The sequence below is a fragment of the Mesitornis unicolor genome, unplaced genomic scaffold (genome assembly GCF_000695765.1).
Source record: "Mesitornis unicolor isolate BGI_N332 unplaced genomic scaffold, ASM69576v1 scaffold19282, whole genome shotgun sequence".
Lineage (NCBI taxonomy): Eukaryota > Metazoa > Chordata > Aves > Mesitornithiformes > Mesitornithidae > Mesitornis > Mesitornis unicolor.
This window is the reverse complement of record NW_010171451.1, coordinates 1-8,898: the sequence shown is the minus strand read 5'-3', so window position 1 is coordinate 8,898 and position 8,898 is coordinate 1.

The window sequence follows — 8,898 nt, the reverse complement described above, 5'->3', positions numbered from 1 at the left end:
TTCCGAGGTTTAAACTGAAAAAAAAAAAAATTAAAAACTTCATGACCACAGACCACCTCAAACCAGAAATACCTCAGAATTTTCTACTTGTATGAGTTTTATTATATATTTTGTTAGTTGTGTTGTCTTGTAGTAAGTATATTTTAATGTAAGTTGGCTTTTATGACAAGGGAGTTTTAAAAAAAGAAAAAAAAGAAAAAAAGTTCCAAAATCTTTTAGGAAGTGCTACCATTTTTTTTTTGTTTTATAAAGCACCATTGTAAATAACTGTATACAGTTGTAGAATAACTGCCTATATAAGGTACCTGGGCATTATTCACTCTTATTTGTGAAAGCTGTTTTCCATTCTGTGTTTATTTTTTTGGTCTGTTTTGGTGAAAGGACAGTACATCTTTTTTTTTTCTTTTTTCTTTTTTTTTAAATTATTATTTCTATTTTTTTGACTTTGAATATAACATGGATTCTGTGTCTTGCTAGACTGACAAAGTTATGTCCATTGGATGGCCAGAACTTCTAAATTTTCCTTTGTGTTAAGCCAAAACGCAGTCCTGAACTAATGACCCTGTAACAAAAATGTACAAAGCCTGTATTATATAAGCGAATTGGACTTCTTGCCACTGCCAAATTATCAGCGTGCAGCCTTGCACAGATATAATTTATTAAGCAAACAAAATCGCCAATTGGAGAACATATAAAGAAAAATTGAAATATATTTCTTGAAAAAATATAGCTTTAAAACCTAGAGGTCACAAATGAGGACACGGTCCTTTATCTTGAAGAGACAGTAAGATAATTGCCTTAATTTGTCTATCTGAATAAAGTCTTAACCTATTAAGTTACTGAATGTATATTAGTGTGTACACACATGTGGCTGTATTTCCGTGTGTAGATTTGGGAGTTTCTGTTTCTTAATGTGCTTCTGTTGCGAACACCTTGACAAAACCCGACGGGATGATACCATTGTGACCCAGCTGATGTCCCCGCGGGTGGTTGGCATCTTTTTGGGCCTGATGCTGCACCGTACCTGTGCTTAGCATCACTAAGTCACGACATTGGGCACTCACGTAATGCTAAGCATAGTCGTAAAGGCTTGCAGGATCGGTGCTTTTTAATGTTTGATACATTTCTGCACTGAGATTTATATAAAAATGTGACGATGTTTTAGAAGTGAAGTGATGTGAAGGTTGGGGGGGAGCGTAGAGCAGTTAAGGTTGAGTGAATACTTGTTTCGAGGTGGGCTTGCTCCCATTTCCCCGGGAATGGGAGCCAGTTCCTATTGCTGCAGAAAGAAAAAAGCTGTACTGTCTTTTAACTGTTAATATCTGTTTGCTGGTCTGGATTTTTTTCCTTCAGCATGATGTATTATGGCTAAAACAGGCTTATTACAGCAGTTGCTTTTTTCTGATTTCTTTAAGAAGCTTTAAAGTATTTATTGAAAGTGCCATATGATTTTAATAGCCTATTAGACAGTCTCTTAAATCTTCTCTTTTGAGAAAGCATAAACAAAAATTCTCATGTGTAGCTTATCTTACTGCGGGGAACTGCGCGACCGTGCAAACTTTGACCAAATGTTGATTGTAAAAAGTATTGCATCTCCCCTGGTGTAACGGTTCCTTATAGATCATTTTGTCAACAGGATTCAGAAACTGATTTTTAAAAGAATTTCCAATTGTGCTCAGCTGCAAATTTTAAATGTCTGTAGGTGTGCATGTCTTGCTGTCGCAGCAGAGAAGGCAATCCTGAACTTGTGCATATTTACAAATTTGTGCCTGTTTAACCGAAGCGGTTCTTTTAAACTGGTATTTATTTATTGTATTAAGGAAGATAAGTCCCTTCCAACCTAAACCATTCTATGATTCTGTGATAAGCTCTGATGAACTTAGTGGTCTTTCAACACTTGAGCTGTCAAGCAAGTAGTTTCCTCAGCACTAATCTAATGTTTGAACTCGCATTGACAACGGGATTTTGGTCTGTTCAGCACTGCAGAGGCTTTTGCCAAGTCAGCAATCGGGCACATCCATAGGTGTAGCTGTAATAAGCAATCATGGCTTTTTTCCTCTTTAACACTCCCTTGAATGTGATGGGTACCACATCTCTTACGTTACTTCCCAAGCACTAAATTTCACTTCCCATTCAGACTTAGAGGAAGTAGCTCTTCAAAAACTTTGCTGCAGGATTTCATTGTTGATCTTCCTGTCTTGTCTGGTAGTTCTTAGGTAAATATTAACCTTGAGTATCCTGGGTAAAAATTCTCCTTGACTTCAGGAGCCAGGCTTCCCCATCTCTCTGGTGTAACTCCCTTTATGAATTTATTGCACTGGCCGGGCTGGTTTCCTAGGTGGAAAAGTTGGTGCTCGCATTTTGAAACTGGAAATCCCACAGGAACTAAAATTGCTTTGTTTGAGATGATAGGGCTGTGACTTGCTAATGAAGTTGCATTAGTACAGCAAGGCTGGAAATTGTATGTGGCTCATGTTGAAATATGTGCGCGTGTTATAGAAGATGGCTGTAAACCAGTCTAACCATCTAACTACTACATCTAAACCAGTCTAACTGCTAAGTAGTACCAGGCTTACTCATAATAATAGTATAGTTTTCTCTATTTAAAACAAAAGAAAATCACTTTTTATTCCTCCTTGTTCTTCAGAATATAACTCTATGCTCTATGCTAGGTAGAGTTACACCTATGGAAATGCCGAGATCTTTGTGTGCATTTGTTTCGAAGAGAAGGTCTCCGAGTGCCCCCGGTAACTCCACTGCATTTCACTTTGGTCTCCTGCTGTTCCCACTTGAAGTTTTGGTGTCAGTAGAAGCAGCAGAAGCTTTGGGTCCACTCAGTGCAGCGGTGCTAGGGGGTGCTTCCAGGTTGATTGGGTCAGGCCCCACCGTTGGGAATCCTGATCCCCATTAATATCCCCAGACTGTCAGAACTTACCCTGTTTTGGAGGGGAAAAGATCTGGTTTCGCTTGGTATGGAAGAAACTTGCATGGCAGAGGAAGGTGCTGGTTGCGAAGGTTGTGACAGTGCTGTTGTTGCAGTCCTCTTCACACCACACTCCGCTTGAGAAGTCGCTAAGCAGGAAGTGTCCCGCAAACTGTTATCGCTTTTACATACAGAACATTGTTTGGTAGCATTGTAAATATAATAGACTATATAATAGAGGAAAATAAGGACATTTTTGACTTTTTTACTTTTAGAAAAATATATATATATTTTAGTTACATATACAAACAAAAATTCTACATTGTGTGAGAATTCTTTTATACCACAGATTATTTTTGTAATGTCTAATATGTTTCTGCAGGGAAAAGGGAGAAAGGTCTGTGTACGCACAGCAAAATAAATAAATAAATATATATATAATGCTTAAATTAAGTGTGCACTACATCAAAGTCTAGAGGATAGAATAAGTTTAGCCTGAAACCAGTTTGAGGAGCAAGGTTGGATGTATTTGGACATGCATTGAGGACGGCACTGAGTATATGTTTAGGTTATGTTGCATGTCACATCCCTTCTGCTTATTACTTTTCTACGGCCATCTTTAGTTTAACCAGGAAGAGTTGTTTCATGTATTTGTGCAAGTATCCACACGTGAGCGGCATCTTTTGGCAAATGCTGTGGTGCTGCAGTGGGCTGTGAAGTCAGGGTGTTAAGAATTTACTGAGACCAAATAGCCCGGCCGATCTCGCTCGCTGCCGTATCCGTTGATAGCAGCTGCGTCTGCTGCGTTGACAATATGATCTGTAAGGAGCTGTTGCCAGTAGAGTCCTGATAAAGCCAATTCCTGGAAGTTCCTTCCCCCTGAAGTGACACAATTAATCAGGCTTCACCAGAACACGCAGATAGGTGCGCTGTGTTCCCAGCGTCAGATTTTACGGTCTTGGTTGGAGGCTCTAAAGAAGAGGAGCACTGTCATGTCCAAAGTCCTACTTTAAAAAAGTGCATTCCAAATTTGTGTAACCAATCCAAGGTATTCTAAAAGTATTACAGACTTTAAAATGTATTCTTTTCACTTAAGCTAACTTTTCCCATTGGACCGAAAATTCACTCCAGTCTTTTTGATTCCCTTAACCCTGACAGCACGGTGTCAGTGGGGTAAGAGTTGCTGAAAAAAGCTTTAAACCAAACAGTACATTGCGCTGACCTAAATCTGGCTTGACAGCGTGCTTTTTTGAAATTAGTGCTTAGACGACCCCAAGCTGGCTCCTGCAATTGCCGAGTCCTGTGTCTGTGTTCTTGGTGAAGTCCTGGCCCTGTGGAAGCCAGGGGTAGACTTGACATCTAATTCAGCAGGACCATGAGTGTGTGCGTGTTCCTGGAGCACTTTCTAAACACGCCTGGTCCCTTACTTACATGGGACTTCTTTTTTAAATCTCGGAGTTTTTGGGTGACGCTCAGTTCCCTGACTGAAGTAGTAACCTGTGGAGTAAGCAGAAGTCCTCTTTGTTGGGACACTTCCACAGAAAGAGATCATACTTGTGTTATGTCCATCCAGCTCTTCTGAAATGTAATGCTATTCTGTTGTGCCTTTATTTTTCCATGTAAAAGCAACTGCTGTAAGCTTTTATTTTCTTTTACTAAAATTTTTTTTTCTGTTGGAAAAAAACACTTTTCATTGCCCAGCTGTTATTTCTGGATGCAGTCTGTGATCCAGGTATTTCAAGAACCAATTACCTCAAACCTCATGTTAAACAGTGTTGCTATCTGGTTTCTCCTTGATACTACAGTATCGTAACATACACAAACAGGAACCTTGCTATATATGGGTGTTTATATATATGTATCATATACATATATGTGTGTATATATATGATACATATACGTAAATGGAAAGTGATCCCCAAGGACTGAAGGAAAAAAGCAAAACTTTTTTGTTTTCCAACATTGAAACCAAAAGGGTTTCTCTGAAGCTCTGTAATGGCATTGTGCTGGATATATATATCAAGAAAGTGTTTTCCAAAAAGTGCTTCCTTTGTTAGCCTTTTATTTCAGTATTGTAATGGAACAGATGATGTGATTAAAACACTATTTCTGCATTTTTGGCCTATTTTGAAGCTGAGGCCTCTTAATCTTTCCAGTTGTTAAAAAACAAAAAATTCTCAGTGTACAACATTCCAGTAAGGTTAGTATTGCAAAACTCAAACATGTTCTGGGAAGACTTCATAGCTTCTGGTTTTGTGAAAAGGAAGGCATTGGCCATGCTTTATTCAACTTTTCCACTGTTTTGAGGAACTGAAGTGTAACCAGTAACCATCCAAGTCAATTAAAATCCTAATTCAGTAGTCAACTGGCATCTCTGCCATTGCCACGCCTGTTAAAAAACAAAACACCCCCAGAAATAACTCAAACCACAAATCCAACCGTGACAGAGGAGGAGCAGGTTGGAGCATGCAATAGCTCCTGAAGGTGGCCTTAGCACCTGGTAATTTTATTGGTAGCAAAAACCACATTGGCAAGACCTAGCACTTGTCTGACCTTTCCATTTTCCAGCTACCTTCTCCCAAGAACCTTCTCATAAAAGCAGACCTTCAGCCGCAGTGATGTCTCCTTAATGGTCCTTTGCTGAAGAGAATTCTTTATTTTATGGGGAAAACCAAAAAGTTAGATCATTCTTTTCATTAACATTTTACTGTGCATGTTCCCCGCCCAAATGTCTGTTTTTAGAAGATGTATCCTTGTAGCTGATGTGACATTACAGTCTGTATTTTACTTGGCCAAAACAGTAGATTTTCAATCCAAATGGTAATGAATTTACTATTACTAGTAATTCCTTGAATTAATTACTGGTAATAATGGCTAGTAATTAATTTAGTATTATTAAAGGAGATGTTTATCTTTCCTCATTTTTTCCTCAACTGTGTAACGTTTTTATGGCTATTGATGGTTTATGATTATCTCTGGTAAATCATTTACAAAAATAGGAAAATCTCCCAGAAGGAGGCATTTTGCAATGCTGCTGGCCTTCCAATGGAATCACTGCGATGCAAAAGCCGATCTGTTGGTGGATGAGAATTGAAGGAGGTGGTTACTGCAAACTAAGTAACATTCTTGACCTCAATTCTATGCCATAAGTCCGCACAATGCCATTGTCAATCTGCTCAAACTATCTGCTTACGAATTCTGCATGATCCTCATGATAGAGTTGAAAGGCTGATCTTTCACCTGTTAATATTTTCACATTCGTCCTTAAGTTCGACAAATTTTATACTGTAAAAGTTGACTTGAGTACAGTTTGATGTCAATTCTTGTGGAAAGAGCTTTCTGCATGTAACGTTAGACACATACAGTTAAACAACACAGCATAGGACAAAACTCACAAGAAAATGTTTTGGCACCAGCAGAAAGAAATCTCACCCTAACCATTTGTCATTTTGAACCATCTAATTGTAAGTTTTACCAGCTACTTCTAAATTTGTGCTTTATTTAAAGAAAGAAAAATCCTAAGACTTGTCTAGCGTAGTGAAATATGTGTATATCAGTTTTAGGATAAATAGCTAAGTCTTATTACGCTGTGTTACTTAACTTGTATATATAGAGTATACATAAGAGTTTGCAGTAACCTGTTTCTCCAGGATTTCCAGTTTGAATGGATTTAAACTCAAACTATGAGATTAAGTAAATGATTTAGAAGATTGCAGAATAAACTGAGTGTAAATTACAGGAAGCTCTATCAGATGGTGAAATAATTTTTAAAGAGTCTTTTGGTCCTTGGCTCAAATTCAATAAGTACTGTTTGTATACCAAGATATGTGAAATGTAAATGTTGTAGGTTATATTTCACTCTTGTAGCTATAAAAATGTAGAACAGAGATAGCTTGTACTACTGAGTTAACAAAAGTTATACTAAAGTATCCTGTTAAAGAAAAAAGTATACAGAGAGTTAAAGCTCGTTGCTGTAACCCCTTTTGGAATGAAGTGTGCTGATTTTTTATATATGTATATTATATATATATATTCTGCAGAAGTATATATATATATAAAATGTGTATATAAAATGGCCTAATGCAGACATCCATTGTATTGCAGTTATGAAATGAAGACATTTTGGAAAGAACATTGTATCATAGTTCATGAATTTGCAGTGGATCTTTGTTCCTTTTTACTGTGGTATTTTAGAAATGAGTCTCAAGTTTGAAATTAGATCTGCCAAGTTGGAGTTTTGCTGCTTCAGCTTTGCACTGGGTGTCCGAATAAACCAGTATGAATGTAGTATTTGCCCTGTGTGAAGCAGCTACACCCCAACAGATAGGAGGAAAAAAACTAGAAAGAACTATTTCAAGTTTATCTTTTTGTATATGAAAATAAACAGTAAATTACAAATAATTGCTTCTCTTGTTGGTGTGACGTTAAAAGTCAGTGTTATTTTATTGTCTTTGGCATCTAGCTGGAGTATTTCCTTTTTTACAGAATGTTTTGGTGTTTTAATTGCATCTCTGCTATCCAAAATCCCTAACGAAATCCCTGCAGAGGCATAGCTGAGGCCTCTACTACCCATCATTTGCTAATTCCTCCAAAGGGAAGAGGGAATTTCCTGGAATCACTGTCCTTTTCAGGGTGTTGCCTCCTGTAGCACTGTGGTAACAGTACTTACAAGTCCCAGCTAAGAACTGCTTGCACAGAGCATTACATGCACGTTAAGCTGTATCAACACGAAGTCCAGGAACGTAGCTGCAACCGCCAATGTTGGGGGGTTTAAGCTAAATCCCAGGACCATGCAGTGAAGTGCCTGCCCTTGCCTTCCACCGGCTCTAGCAGAGGAGCAAAGCAGACAGCAAGGGACGGTGAATTGCCTAAATGGTTCCAAGCTGATTTACAAAAACTTGCATGCTAATACCTTAACAGGTGCTGGAACTGAAAGTTACACTGAAAGTAAGGCTGCTATTGGAGCCATGAAGAATACAAAGCAGCATGCCCCTATCCACGGTGTGCCCACAGGGACTGCACAGCCAGGTCTTTGCAAAGATGGCTGGGTATCTCTTCAGGCACGGGAGGCTGTTGGCAAACATGCAGCATCCACAAGTGCAGTAGGGTTCCCAGTCAGGGAAATAGCTTCAGTGTGAGGTACCTGTTCTCAGGGTAAGCATTGGACCTCGGACTGAGATGCAGCTTCCATACACTATTGGTTTGAGGTTTTGTTTTCCCCAGCTTCAGCTGAGCACCCAAAAAGATTCAGTGAGACTGGGGCACTGGGCCTGGAAAAAGATCTTTTAAAATTAAAAGGCCTGAGCTCCCTGTAGTTATAGCAACACATTCATCTCTGTAATCCCCACAACATGGGGCAAGAAAATGTCCTCAGCCACAAACTGATGCATGGCCAGACCTCTCCAGGCAAGCTGCCCACAGTGAAACAATGGTGTGGTGATGAAGTCCTCATGTTTTGGTGTATTCCGTTGCTAAACTGGTCCTTTTTTCAGCTAGAACGCCTCTCTCCTGGTATGAAGTTGGAAATGCTTACAGTGGACCCACATAAGCCCAATATCATAGAGTCATAGAATGCATCAGGTTAGAACGGACCTGGGGTCACCTAGTCCAGCCCCCTTGCACTAGGCAGGGACATCTTTAACGAGATCAGGATGCTCAGAGCCCCATCAAGCCTGACCGTGAATGTTTCCAGCGATGGGGCCTCCACCACCTCACCGAGCAACCTGTTCCAGTGTTTCCCCACCCTCATAGTGAAGAACTTTTTCCTAATGTCTAATCGAAATCTACCCTGCTCTAGTTTAAAACACATTGCTCCTCGTCCTGTTGCTACACAGCCTTGTAAACAGTCCCTCCGCAGAGGCCTCGCCCCACGGCCTTCGCCCTCCCTTTGTCACAGCTCTGGGGTGAACCCCTCGTCCGTCGCTCCCGCTCATCCTTTCCCCCCCCCCTGAAGCGATGCCGCCATGACCGCCAGG